General features: G+C 50.8%; 1 protein-coding gene across 1 annotated transcript in view; it reads right to left on the bottom strand.

Moving 5' to 3' along the window:
• Positions 1 to 11243, bottom strand: part of LOC135205057 (zinc finger protein 318-like) — a gene marked incomplete in the record, with an annotated part of 177548 nt that extends 166305 nt beyond the window's left edge. The window contains 1 exon segment of the mRNA XM_064235327.1: positions 11074 to 11243.
• Positions 11244 to 13715: the final 2472 nt, after the last annotated feature.

The raw sequence follows: 13715 nt of genomic DNA, 5'->3' as shown, positions 1-13715 counted from the left end.
GGCTGCACGGTCTTCCCAAGGGGGAAAAGGAGCGACATCGAGGGAAGAGGCCGTCACCGAGGAAGAGAGGCGTTACTCTCTGCGGGATCTCCCGCGAACGAGAGACCGAGCCGGAACCTGGCGTAGCGGCATCGCCGCTAGCACCAGGCGAGGAAAGTACCAGAGCTAACCGATACTCCTCTGGTCCCCGTCTATCTCTTCTTACGGAAGGGGAGACGGGCCCCGCTCCCGAAGGAGCAGGAGGACCCAGCAGAAGGACCCCCGTCCCACCGAGGTGGGGGACGGGCCTTAGAAGTTCCCGAAGGAGACTTCTTAGGGGGGGGAGGCAGCCTTCTTCTTCTTCGGCTTATGGGCCTTAGAAGTCGAAGGGGAAGAGGCAGCAACAGACGAAGACGAAGATGACACCTTCCTCTTCTTCGTCAGCTCACGCAGGACAGTCGTCAGGTCCTCCATCCAGGCCGGAGTCGGGCCTATGCCGACGCAACACGGCCCGACTGCACCTGTCCGGAAGGACCTGGGACTGGGGAACACACCATGGGGGCAGACCAGCATGGACAGGCGCAGGAACCAGGAGCGACAGGAACAGCAACCAGCTCAGGAGCGGCAGGAACTGCGGCAGCGGTAAACGCAGAAGGGACAGCCAAGCCAGTAGCGGGAACCACATCAGCGACAGGTACGGCAGGCCCAGCCATCGCCTCGTAGAATCATCGGCAGCCGCGTGGTACTGGCGGCCGGTCCAGCGGCGAGCTGCTGGCACGGCGGAAGTCTGGGGCAGGCAACACGAAGAAAACACAGGCGGCGGCGGCATACCTCCTCGGTAGGGCGGCGACCGGCCCTAGAAGCGGCAGACGGCGTCACCGACACAGCATGGGGAGTGTAGACCAGCGGGGGGAAGCAGCATAAGCGGCCGTGAAGGTTGTAGTGGAGACCACTCCAAGGTCACCGCCCCAGACCTCGCTAGACTCTGCAGCAGATCGTGGATGCTAGGCACGCCCTGCAGCCGCAGTGGTCCATACCTGTCCAAGGTCGTCTCCCACGGCTGTAGCACCTGCGGTAGCACAGACAGATTAGTAAGAGGGGTTCCTCACGCACGGGGGGGGAGACATGCCCCACCCCGAACGGAAGGAAGACCCCAAAAACAAAATACGAGGAAGCTGAGCGGGGGGGCAGGAAGAAGACGAAGAATCGGATACCAAGGGAGTCGCGGGAGAGCTTTCCGACGACTTCCTGGCAGACCTTCGCTTCCCCTACCCCCGCACAGCAGTGAAAAGTAATATGAAAATGAAACAGAATACTGCACTTGCGATTCACTTCATAGAACTTAAAGAGGGAAAATCAATTCCCGGTAAGAGCGGAAACTTGATCCATAATAATATGATGCTATCATAAATATAAATGAAAATGAACAATACTGCACTTGCTATTTTCACTTTCACAGCAATAAATCGTAAGGATTAATTCCCGGGTAAGAGCGGAAATTGATCCAAAATTAAAATTTGATGCAATTAATAAATGAAAATGAAAAGAAAACTGCATTGCGAATCCACTTTCATTGCATTCTATTCATACAAAATAAGAGGCTCTTGCCGAGCGCAATCAAGCTCTCGGCAACGAACGCACAGGGCAAAAATATAATGAAAAAGAGTACTTACATCTTTCAAATTACACACTTTCGCCAAAATACATGACTCGGCGCGAGTGCGCCCGCCCTCGGCACCGAGACATAATTCAAGGGTTCAATTCATGAAAAGAGCGGAAATCGCCGTCTCTACGGCGATAGCTCCATGTTGATTCATAATTAAGTAATGAAAATGAAAACAGTGTACTTACAGTTTCATTTTCAAGTCAAACCAACCATTAGTAGAAAACACAATATAAACAAAGCATACGACGATGAAGCGGGCAGAGAGCGATGACGAAACAGTCCTTCACACCCGCAAAAAAAGGCCGAAAGCAAAGTGATCTTCACCTCTCGGGCGGGCGCCGGGGAGGGCGCGCGCCACGATCGGGACAAGCCAGTAACTACCGTTTCCCCTTGTTGCGAAAGCTTACGACCGCCCAGCTGCCGCTAGTTACCTTCCTATTGTTAAAGGACCGAGGGTTTGTATTACGTATCGGAACAAATGCAATTCTCGACAAATGTCATTTGTTTCCGATACGTAATACAAACCCTCGGTCCTTTAACAATAGGAAGACTCAACTTCTTGGTGGGTGGAATCTGAGTCTTTTTGGTGAACAGACCTGGTGTTCGTCCAACCTTGGAATGCCTCCCTGGTCGTAAGAGCAAGGGAGGGATCCAAACCTCTGGTCCGATTGATCGGGGTGTGCACCGCAGGATCAATGGTCAGACCTCTGAGCCAAGTACTAAGAGAGAGGCAAGCGTATCTCTTCGTACCAGACATTGCAAGAACTTGTTCCTGTACAGGAGCCAACATAAAGTTATGGGTTTGTCTCAAGTAGGCATCCACTCCTTCCCCCTTGTTGGAGGGAGTGGAGGATATTTGCTTCTATCCCTAACTAAAGGGATAGATTGGGGCTCGGTTGAGTAGCTTACCTGCATCGGATTCCTTTCCAGCATGGTGACGACCGTGACCCTCTGCCCACAGGTAGAGAGAGAGAAAGATGGAGAAGAGAAGCCAGTCGCACTCTCATTCAACCATTCATTCCTACAGTCACACCAGGAATCGATGCTGTTCTGCCTGCGGGTCGTCTGGGTAAGCTTACACAACGTGTTGAGCAGCCACCACAGGTCCCAAGGAAAAAGTATCCAAGGACTTGTGGGCAATATCCCGAAGGTAGAAGGACGTGAAGGTAGTCTGGTGCCCAGACACCTGCCTTCAGGGACCTGCGCCACGGAGAAGTTCTTGCGGAACGCCAAAGAGGGTCCAATACCTCTGACTTCGTGGGCTCTCGGTCGGAGCGTACGGATGTCGTCACTACCATCAGCCTCGTACGCTCTCCTGATCACCTCACGCAGCCAGAAAGAAAGCGTGTTCTTGGATACTTCTTTCTTGGTAACCCACAGTGCTAACGAAGAGGCTCGAACACTCAGGCCTGAGGTGTCGAGTTTTCTTCAGATAGCGCCGTAGCGCCCTCACAGGACAAAGCCGCATCTCATCCGTATCGTTGTCGGTGAAATCCATTAGGGAGGGATTGTGAAAGACTCGAACCTGTCGTCAGGGATCGACGGATTCTGAGTCTTAGCTACGAAATTCGGGACGAAATCGAGCGTCACAGATCCCCAGCCCCTGGAATGTTTTAACATTGAAGGACAGACCATGAAGTTCCCCTACTCTCTTCGCCGATGCCAGGGCCAGCAAGAAGAGGGTCTTGAGGGTCAGATCCCTGTCTGACGACTCTCGGAGTGGCTCGAATGGTCTTCGAGTCAAACTCCTAAGGACGAGAGTCACATCCCACTCATGCCTGAGCTCCCTGGGTGGGCAAGACCTTTCGAAGCTCCTCATTAGCAAGGAGATCTCGAACGAGTTCGAGATGTCCAGTCCCCTCAGTTTTAGGGACGAGTGCCAGTGCAGCTCTATATCCTTTAACTGTGGGTACTGAGAGGAGCTTCTCTCGGCGAAGAAATACGAGGAAATCCGCTACCTGCTGAAGAGTGGCTCTGAGAGGAGATAGACCCCGTCTACGACACCAACCACAGAAAACGGCCCCACTTACCCCTGGTACACAGCTGCAGAGGACTGTCTGACGTGTCCAGCCATCTCTGTTGCTGCGCTGCGAGAAAAGCCTCTCGTTCGCAAGAGATGGTGGATAACAGCCAGCCGTGAAGTTGTAGGGACTGGACTGCTCGGTGTACCGCTCTACGTGTGGCTGGGCTAGAAGGTTGTGCCAGTGGGGCATCTCTCTCGGTTCTTCTGCAAGAAGAGCCAGCAGGTCCGGATACCAAACGGCTTGAGGTCGTTTGGGAGCCACCAGGATCATCCTGAGATTGGGAGTGACCAGCGCTCGGCTGATCACTTTCCGAATCAGACAAAAGGGAGGAAAGGCGTAGACGAAGAGGTTGTCCCAGGGTGTTGAAGAGCGTCCTCTGCAGCTGCCCATGGGTCCGGCACGGCTGAGCAAAAAACTTGAAGTTTTTTGTTGTGCCGGGTGGCGAACAGGTCTATGACTGGACGCCCCCACAGGTTGAAGAGCCTTTCCGCCACTTCTGGGTGTAGGGACCACTCGGTCCCTATTACCTGATCCCGACGGCTGAGCTTGTCCGCTACTACATTCCTCTTGCCTGGAATGTAGCGTGCTGACAGCTCTATCGAATGAGCCGTGGCCCACTCGTGCACCTGCACCGTCAACTGGTGTAGCGGGAGAGACACTAGGCCCCCCTGCTTGTTGACGTATGCCACTACCGTGGTGTTGTCGCACATCAACACCACTGAGTGTCCCATCAAGCGGTCTTGGAACTCTGGAGAGCGTAAAACGCCCGCCTTGAGTTCCAGGACATTGATGTGAAGGTGCTTGTCGTGATGGTCCCACACACCTGCAGCCAGCAACTCCTCCAGGTGTGCGCCCCATCCCTCGGTTCCGATGCGTCTGAGAACAGCAGCATCTCCGGGGGGGGAGTGCGTAGGGGCACTCCTCTTAAGAGGTTCCTGTCGTCGAGCCACCAGGCTAGGTCCTGCCTCACCTCTCCGTGATGGACACGGGGAAGTAAGGTGGATCCTTTACCTGTGACCAACTCTCCCTTAGTCTCCACTGGAGAGACCGCAGGTGAACGTCCGTGGAGGAACTAACTTCTCGAGTGACGACAGGTGGCCGATCACGACTTGCCATTGCTGAGCTGCCTGTTTCCTGCCGAGACAGGAACCGGCCGGCTGCCTCCCTGAATTTGCTGATCCTCAAGTCTGCGGGGCGGACTTGAGCTGCTACCGTATCGATCAGCATACCCAGGTACTTCATCTTCTGCTTGGGTTCGAGATCGGACTTCTCGTAGTTTATCACGATCCCCAGATCGCGACAAAACTTTAGAAGTCGATCCCTGTCCTGCAGCAACTGCGAGCGGGAGCTCGCCAGGACCAGCCAATCGTCGAGATACCTCAGAAGACGTATCCCGTGCGAATGGGCCCAAGCAGACACCAGCGTGAACACTCTCGTGAACACCTGTGGGGCGGTTGAGAGACCGAAGCAGAGTGCCCTGAATTGGTACACCGTCCCGTCGAAGATGAAGCGGAGGTACTTTCTGGAGGACTGATGGATGGGTATTGGAAATACGCATCCTTCAGGTCCACTGAAAGCATGAAGTCGTTCTCCCTGATGGAGTCCAGCACGGAAACGTGCTGTCTCCATCTTGAACCGAGTCTGGCGAACAAATCGGTTCAGGGGAGAGAGATCTATCACCGGGCGCCAGCCCCCCGATGCCTTTTCCACTAAGAAAAGGCGGCTGTAAAAGCCCGGTGACCGATCCACTACGACTTCTACAGCTCGTTTGGTCAGCATGGTCTTGATCTCCTGCCGAAGAGCGTCGTCCTTTGAGGATCCCAGAACATATGTCTGCAGATGGACCGGGTTGGAGGTGAGGGGTGGCCGAGATTCGAAGGGTAGTAGATATCCCTCCCGAAGGACGTCTACTATCCAGGTCTCGGCACCGTAGCGCTGCCAAGTTGCCCAATGGCTCGCCAGGCACCCCCCCACTTCCGGCAGCTGGTGAGGGGGAACGCCGTCCCTAGCGTTTCCCACCTCGCTTCGACTTCTTCCCAGCACCTCCTCGGGGAAAGGAGGGCTGGTTACGGCCTCCTTTACTAGAAGTTGAAGCAGGAAGAGTCTTTCCTCGGGGCTTCGATGGAGCAGCCGTCTTAGCAGCCGAGGAAGCGCTAGCTAAACTCTTAGGCTTAGCCGCAGATGTACGAGGTTGCCCAGAAACCTTCGTAACTGCCTGGTGAACCAGACGGTCACTGTCATCAGTGCGCCGTCTTTCCACCGCAGCGTCCACCATCTCTCCGGGAAAGAGAGCGGAGGAACTCTTCATTGGTCCGTTACGTAGTCCATTTACCGCTTCACGCCCGGCCCCCTTGGCTACTCGTGTAAGGACAGCGTCCCTACGACGGAGAACCAAGTTGGCCCACAGGTTTGCCGTCTGATGGGCGAGGTAGGAGATGGCCCTACCTCCAGACTGGCACAGTCTCCTGAAGTCGGGGTCGTCTTCGAGGGCAGCGCCCCCGGCGTCGGCCGCGACCTTGGATACTGTGAGGGACCACAGATCCAACCAAGAGACTGCCTGGAAAGCTGCCATAGCGGTAGCTTCCAGGCCCAGTGCCTCCTGCTGCGAGAACCATAGGTTCTCTGACAGGAGCTGCTGCAGGGACACACCTGGAGTTAGCCTAGCTAGCTCCGGGTTAACCTGTTTGGGCGGTATTGGATCTACTGATGGCACGTAGAACTTCCGCTGTTGCTGCAGAGGAGGAGAAGTAGCTTGGAAGACCGTCCTGACTTAAGTGAGTCCTCCGTCCTGAGACGAAATACTCCACCTGGTCAAGGACTGAGTCTGCAAGCTCCGATCGCGGCAGTCCCACCGTCAATTTGGGTTCCCTCTTCGGGCCCCAAAATGACTCGAGCCGGGACGTGGGCTCAGATGGTGGTAGCGGCGATCCTTCCCCCAGGTCGTTGTGCTGACGAATCAGCGCAATAACCTGGGCAAAGTTCCTCTGGATCTCAGGAGTTACAGCGTCCTGAGGAGTAGGACCGTCCAGTCCCTCCAACAGGAGCAGCTCTCGAGACCCTCCTCCTTCAGAAGGAGGAACAGCAACAGACCCCTGACGGTCGCCTCCAACCACTTGCGCGTACGACCTGGCTGGTCCTACAACCATGCCTGGTTCGTGCGGGATCGTGAGCGGCGCACCTCTCACGATCACTCCTGGGTACCTCGCTCTTCCCGGTGTAGCCCGAGGAAGTTGAAGGTATAGGAGAGACAGACCTGACGCTCCCCCCCCGTTCGCTGGCAGGACCAGCGTACGTGGGGGGCTGCAGCCGATCACCAACCCGCGGTGGGGATCGTACTGCAGGCCTGGTCGTGCCGCTCACCTGTGGCGAGCGGCTCGACCTGAGCACGTCGACCCCGATCTCGTGCGTCAGACGAGCTGCTGCTGGCCACCGTCTCCGTCCGGTCCCTGTGGGAGCGGCGGTCAGGCGATCTGCAGAGCTCGCTTTCGCGGTGAGACCGGGTGAGCGTCCTCACGGCACGTCAAACCGCTGGTACCAGCCGAAGCTGGTGCGTTGGTCGAGGGGACCTCTTCTCAGCCTCAACCCGTGGCCGGTCAGAGACCGTCACGTTCAACAACCCGAGGTACCGGCTGGTCGATACGAGAGCGGCCGCTGGCCTGGCGAGCGTCACTTGCGCGACTCTCGACAGTCTTCTGCTCCGTGCCTCTGTCGTGACGGTGAGCAAGCTCAGGCGTCTTGACGTTGGCTGCACGGTCGCCCGAAGGAGACCGTACACTCGGACCTTCTCGCGAACGAGAAGTCGAGCCGGTACCTGACTTAGCAGCAGTGCTACTAAGACCAGGCGCGGATGTACCAGCAGTAGCCAGCACATCCTTGGTCCCCGTCTTCTTCTTCTTCTCAGAAGAGGAGACGGGCCCCGTTCCCGAGGGAACAGGAGGACCAGCAGAAGCACCCCCCGTCACGCCAGAGCGAGACGGGCCCCTTCGAACGTCCCGTAGGAAGCCTTCTTAGGGGGGAGGAGGCAGCCTTCTTCTTCTTCGGCTTGGAAGCCTTAGAAGTCGAAGGGGAAGAGGCGGCAACAGACGACGAAGAAGACGATGAAGACGACGACGACATCTTCTCTTCTTCTTCCTCTTCTTCGTCAGCTCTCTCAGGACGGACGTCAGGTCTTCCATCCACGGAAAAGTCGGGCCAATTGCCGAAGCAACACGCCCCGACTGATCCTGTCCGGAAAGACCTGAGACCGGTGCAGCACCTCCATGACGAGACGCGACGTGGGCAGGGGCAGGCACGGCAGGAGCGGCAGGAACATCAGCAGCAGGACCAGCACCATCAGGACCAGCACCAGCAGGACCAGCAGCAGCAGGACCAGCAGCAGCAGGACCAGCACCAATAGGACCAGCACCAGCAGGACCAGCACCAGCAGCAACATCAACATTAGAGTCCCGCACCGCGCGCTTCGTAGGAGCGGCGCGAGGGGCTGGGCCAGCAACACTCGCTGCAGGTACGGCAGGTACGGCAGCATAATCCGGCGTCACAGACCTCTCCATCTCAGCCAAACTCATCATTGGGACGGGCGGTAGATCCAGGGGCGAACAACTTTTGGGCAGCGAAAGTCGGGCGTCGGCAGCACATAAAACCCAGGTGGCGGCGGCCACGCCCCTCTTAGGCACGGCAGCGATCGGCATTTGAATTGACGCCGTTGGAGTCACTGACGCAATGTGTTGCGTATACACCACATGAGGAGGGGCGGCGTACGCTGGTGTTGACACCGTATTGGTCGTAGTTGTAACCACACCATGAGTTACCACTGCCGACCCCGCTAGCCGTTGAATCAAGCCCTGGATACTGGGGGCGCCCTGCAGTCCCAACGACGCCCACACCTGTCCAAGGTCGTCACTCACAGAAGGCACACCTGAGGGAGGAACAGTCGGGTCAGTTAGAGGGGCACCCTCACGCCTGGGGGAGGACGAACCCCACCCAGAGCGGACGGAAGACCCCGAATACAATTGCACATCCGGGGTATCGGGCACCCTCCTCCACACTCGACGGATCGAGTGAGGAGAAGGACTCCGAAACCCCCCCCGCAGGGGAAGGCGCAAATCGTGGGGGCTGAGCTGGGGGCAGGAAGGATGACGAGGTATCCGTAACCAAAGGAGTCGCTGGAGAGCTTTCCGACGACTCCTTGGTCAACCTACGCCTCTTCCTACCCTCGTACAGCACCCACTGCGCCTCGGACCAATTTACACATACATCACATGGTTCGGTTCGGGAGCATTCTCGCCCCCGACACCGAAAACATAACTCATGAGGATCAATATCTGGGTAAGAGCGGAATCCGCCGCATTTACGCCCCTCCAACCCGGGACACACTCTACGGGCAGTTGGTGGGCGCGGCGAAAGCTCTTCTTGATCCATGATTAATTAATCTTCACTCAATGAAAAATGAAAACAAAGTACTTACAATTTCATTCAAGACCACACACAAACCAGTCAGAAGAAATTGTAACATCCAAAGCACACGACGAAAATAGCGGGCAGAGCGATGACGAACACGTCCTGTCACACCACGGCCGAAAGCAAAAGTGATTCTTCACCGCCCGGGCGCGCGGCGCGCGCACGACCGGACAAGCAGTTAACTACCGTTCTCCCCTTGTTCGAAGCTTACGACCGTCCCAGCTGCCGCTAGTTACCTTCCTATTGTTAAAGGACCGAGGGTTTTGCTATTACGTATCGGAACAAAGAGTACTTACATCTTTCAATTACACACTTTCGCCCAAAATACATGACTCGGCGCGAGTGCGCCCGCCCTCGGCACCGAGACATAATTCAAGGGTTCAATTCATGAAAAGAGCGGAAATCGCCGTCTCTACGGCGATAGCTCCATGTTGATTCATAATTAAGTAATGAAAATGAAAACAGTGTACTTACAGTTTCATTTTCAAGTCAAACCAAACCATTAGTAGAAAACACAATATAAACAAAGCATACGACGATGAAGCGGGCAGAGAGCGATGACGAACACGTCCTTCACACCCGCGGCCGAAAGCAAAAGTGGTTCTTCACCTCTCGGGCGCGCGCGGGCGCGCACGATCGGACAAGCAGTTAACTACCGTTCTCCCCTTGTTCGAAGCTTACGACCGTCCCAGCTGCCGCTAGTTACCTTCCTATTGTTAAAGGACCGAGGGTTTGTATTACGTATCGGAACAAATTAAATTTGATGCAATTAATAAATGAAAATGAAAAGAAAACTGCATTGCGAATCCACTTTCATTGCATTCTATTCATACAAAATAAGAGGCTCTTGCCGAGCGCAATCAAGCTCTCGGCAACGAACGCACAGGGCAAAAATATAATGAAAAAGAGTACTTACATCTTTCAATTACACACTTTCGCCCAAAATACATGACTCGGCGCGAGTGCGCCCGCCCTCGGCACCGAGACATAATTCAAGGGTTCAATTCATGAAAAGAGCGGAAATCGCCGTCTCTACGGCGATAGCTCCATGTTGATTCATAATTAAGTAATGAAAATGAAAACAGTGTACTTACAGTTTCATTTTCAAGTCAAACCAAACCATTAGTAGAAAACACAATATAAACAAAGCATACGACGATGAAGCGGGCAGAGAGCGATGACGAACACGTCCTTCACACCCGCGGCCGAAAGCAAAAGTGGTTCTTTTCCACCAAACCCTTTTTTGTTTTTTTCGGGCTGCGGCCGGGCGCCCCGCGCACGATCGGACAAGCAGTTAACTACCGTTCTCCCCTTGTTCGAAGCTTACGACCGTCCCAGCTGCCGCTAGTTACCTTCCTATTGTTAAAGGACCGAGGGTTTGTATTACGTATCGGAACAATTCTGATTTTGGAGAAAATACTTACTTCGAAAGGAGAGTAGAGGTCTTTAGCTCCATCTCTCACAAACAACAAGTCGCAACTGATGCCCATCTCCGGTGTCAGGACGCGTTATAAGTACTTTTTCGGAGGGTGGCATGCTGTGATCGTCGGTGAGTTGATCCAGACCATGCGGTTGTTTACCCTAGCAGACGATACTGTTGGCCAACTAAACTGTAGGCACTCCAATAATTGTTTGGATTTTGCCTTAAATGTGGTATATAATGCCAATTATACCCTTGCCCAAAACACACCTTACCCCTAAGACGCAATTAAAACTAGTATAGGCTACCCTCAGACCCTAGTCTGGCCTAGGATTACATACGAAGAACTTTACGACCCGAATCCGAATATTTGCCGGAATTTTCCCCTAAAATAGAACACGTGAGGTCAAACGCCCTTGCCCAAAACGGACCTGACCCCAAAGCCGTGCCCTGGGGAACCTCCCGAGATAAGGCAAGATACCGACATCCAGGGGCGCGAGGCCCCCTCCTATGAAGTCTACACCTACGTTTATATATCTACGAAGCCGCAATTTTTAGACGTTATTAGACGCTGTTAGACGTTAGTGCCATTATCAGAAGATCTGTATTTGTTTCCTGTGGGTCCTGGCTCACTGTAGACAAGGGTATCACACAACGTAAACAAACAAATACGTTTCCGTTTCCCCACTTGTTTGGGTTTTGGGTTGTCTCCCGGTGGCTTGGCCTCTGGGACGGCTCTCCTTCTGGCTGTTTTCTGGTTTTTTTGTTATATTTCATCTATTGTTCACATTCTCTCTCTTATCTATATAGTCCTTATTTATTTTTCAAAGGTTTGTAGTTTAATTTCTAGCTTATTTTTCTATTTTTTCCGTTTTTTTTCGTCATCAAAACTCCAAATTTTCACACACTCGATATGGAAGTCGCAAGTTCTATCGATTTTATTTTTCTTATATGTCATCTTTATTCCTGGTTTTCTTTCTTCTCCATATAATTATTACTTCTTTTTCAATTATTCATTATGTTATTTCCTCTGTATTTTGATTTTTTTAGATATTTTGACAGAAAACTCCAAATTTTCACTCATCCGAAATCAAATTCAGGTTCTTTTTTTTATATTTCTCTCGTTATTATATATATTTCTCCATTTATCTCCTCTCTAAGCTGTTATTTTTGCCTATCCAAACGCTTATTATATGCTTCATGAATTTGGGAGCTGTTCTACATGAATTTGTTGCAACTTATTTCTCTTTATAATTACATTAGTCTGTCTCTATTACATTTGAAATTTCAAAATCTATTATTCCTTTACTTCAGAGCATCTTTTTGGTGTCGATAAAAATATCCAATGTCTATCCTACGTGGAATATTATTATTTTAAAGGATAATTTATCGTAATTACTTAAAATCTAAGTTAGTTTTATTTTATTTGCCACCACTAGATATAATACAGGCTTGAATACTGTTTTGTTAAATATGAATCATGTTATTTTTCAATACATAATAGATCACAGAGATTCAGGAATGCTAAGGAAATTGTTTTAACGGACTCTCTCTCTCTCTCTCTCTCTCTCGCGTGCGTCATAACATCATTTAAGAATCTTATCAGCTCTGAACACTCTAGACCTTTATCTAATCTGATGGATGAAGGAAATTTACAATACACCACTTCAGAGAAATTGTGGCTATTATGATGATGATGATGATGATGATGATTATCATTATTATTATTATCATTATTAAAAATGAATAAGCAAATTGAAAGGCCTGAATCATCTTTAAATTGTATAAAGCTACCTAGCTTCTGCGAGTTTCAAGTGGCCAGGTGAGGAAAAATGACAAAACTGGTAAAAAAAAAAAAAAACTATAAACTTCTGATTTCCCAAACCTAAATCACTTGTGGTATTCATGTGATCAATTTATGTTTGGAAATTGCTTATGGGAAAAAAAAACTGCTAGAAATAATTTCAAAGCTATAATCATCAGTTCTCTATACTGTAGTAGTGTTCACATCTTGTGAGAATTACACTTAACTATGTGTTCCTCCTCCAAACTATTTGTCCCTATTACATTTTTAACCATATAATATAGAATTTAGGCCAAAGGCCAAGCACTGGGACCTATGAGGTCATTCAGCGCTAAAAGGTTTGAAAGGCCTAACAGAAGGAAAACCTCAAAGCAGTTGCATCGGGCAAAAATTGTTAGAATAGGGTGGAAAGTAAGATGGAAGAAAGAGAATATGAACAGAGGCACAGTAAAAGGAATGAAAAGGCGTTGCAACTGAAGGCCGAAGTCGCTGCAAAGATCCCAAAGTAATGCCTACAGTGCACCATGCCAAGCCATCTCAGTCTTTGAGACTCAAAAATTCTCTGTAAATTCAACTTTACTTGGTTCGTTCAAAGTCAACAGAATCAATGGTGAGTTATATATTAGTTAATGTTCTTTAGTTTAGTCAGTTTAAATATGCAATCATCTACCAAAAAGTATCTAATCCAGAGTAATAACATAATCAATCTTGAAAAAGTGATAACAAAATTAACTCGTATGAGATTGGGAACGCTATGATTTTTTTAATGTGCATATAATATGAAGATTACAAGACGGTTGTCACCGGATACCACCACAAAGAAACCAAATTACATATAAATGATTATATTTTCCTTATAAATATGTAAAAAAATATTTATAGCACAATTGATCAAATGGAACAAGGTAGAATTAACACATAAAAACACAAACATCAAAATAAAACTGCCAGGTATCGCATTAAGGTCACAAGATTTGGAGTGGAACGGAATATAAAATCTAGGCCAAGGACAATTTTTATTTTTAAAAGAGGATGGAAAGTAAGAGACTATGAACGAAGGTTAAGTCAAAGGAATGAAAGAAGTTGCTCCTAAGAGACAATGCAAAGAACCTTGATTAATGCCTACAGTGCACCGCTTGGGGTGCAATGACGGCACTACTGCCCCCTATAAATTAAGTACCTACATCTTAGTTTAACCTGAACACTGAGGTGTTTAACAGCTCTCCTAGGGTTGGCCCGAAGGATTGGATATTTTTACGTGGCTAGGAACTAGCAACGTGACCTACAGCTTATTGTGGAATTCGAACCACATCATATCGAGAAATGAATTTCTAATCGCCAGAAATAAATTCCTCTGATTCCATG

The sequence above is a fragment of the Macrobrachium nipponense genome, chromosome 48 (genome assembly GCF_015104395.2).
Source record: "Macrobrachium nipponense isolate FS-2020 chromosome 48, ASM1510439v2, whole genome shotgun sequence".
In the NCBI taxonomy this organism is placed as follows: domain Eukaryota; kingdom Metazoa; phylum Arthropoda; class Malacostraca; order Decapoda; family Palaemonidae; genus Macrobrachium; species Macrobrachium nipponense.
Note: the sequence above shows the minus strand (reverse complement) of the source record. Positions and strands in the feature narration are given on the sequence as shown.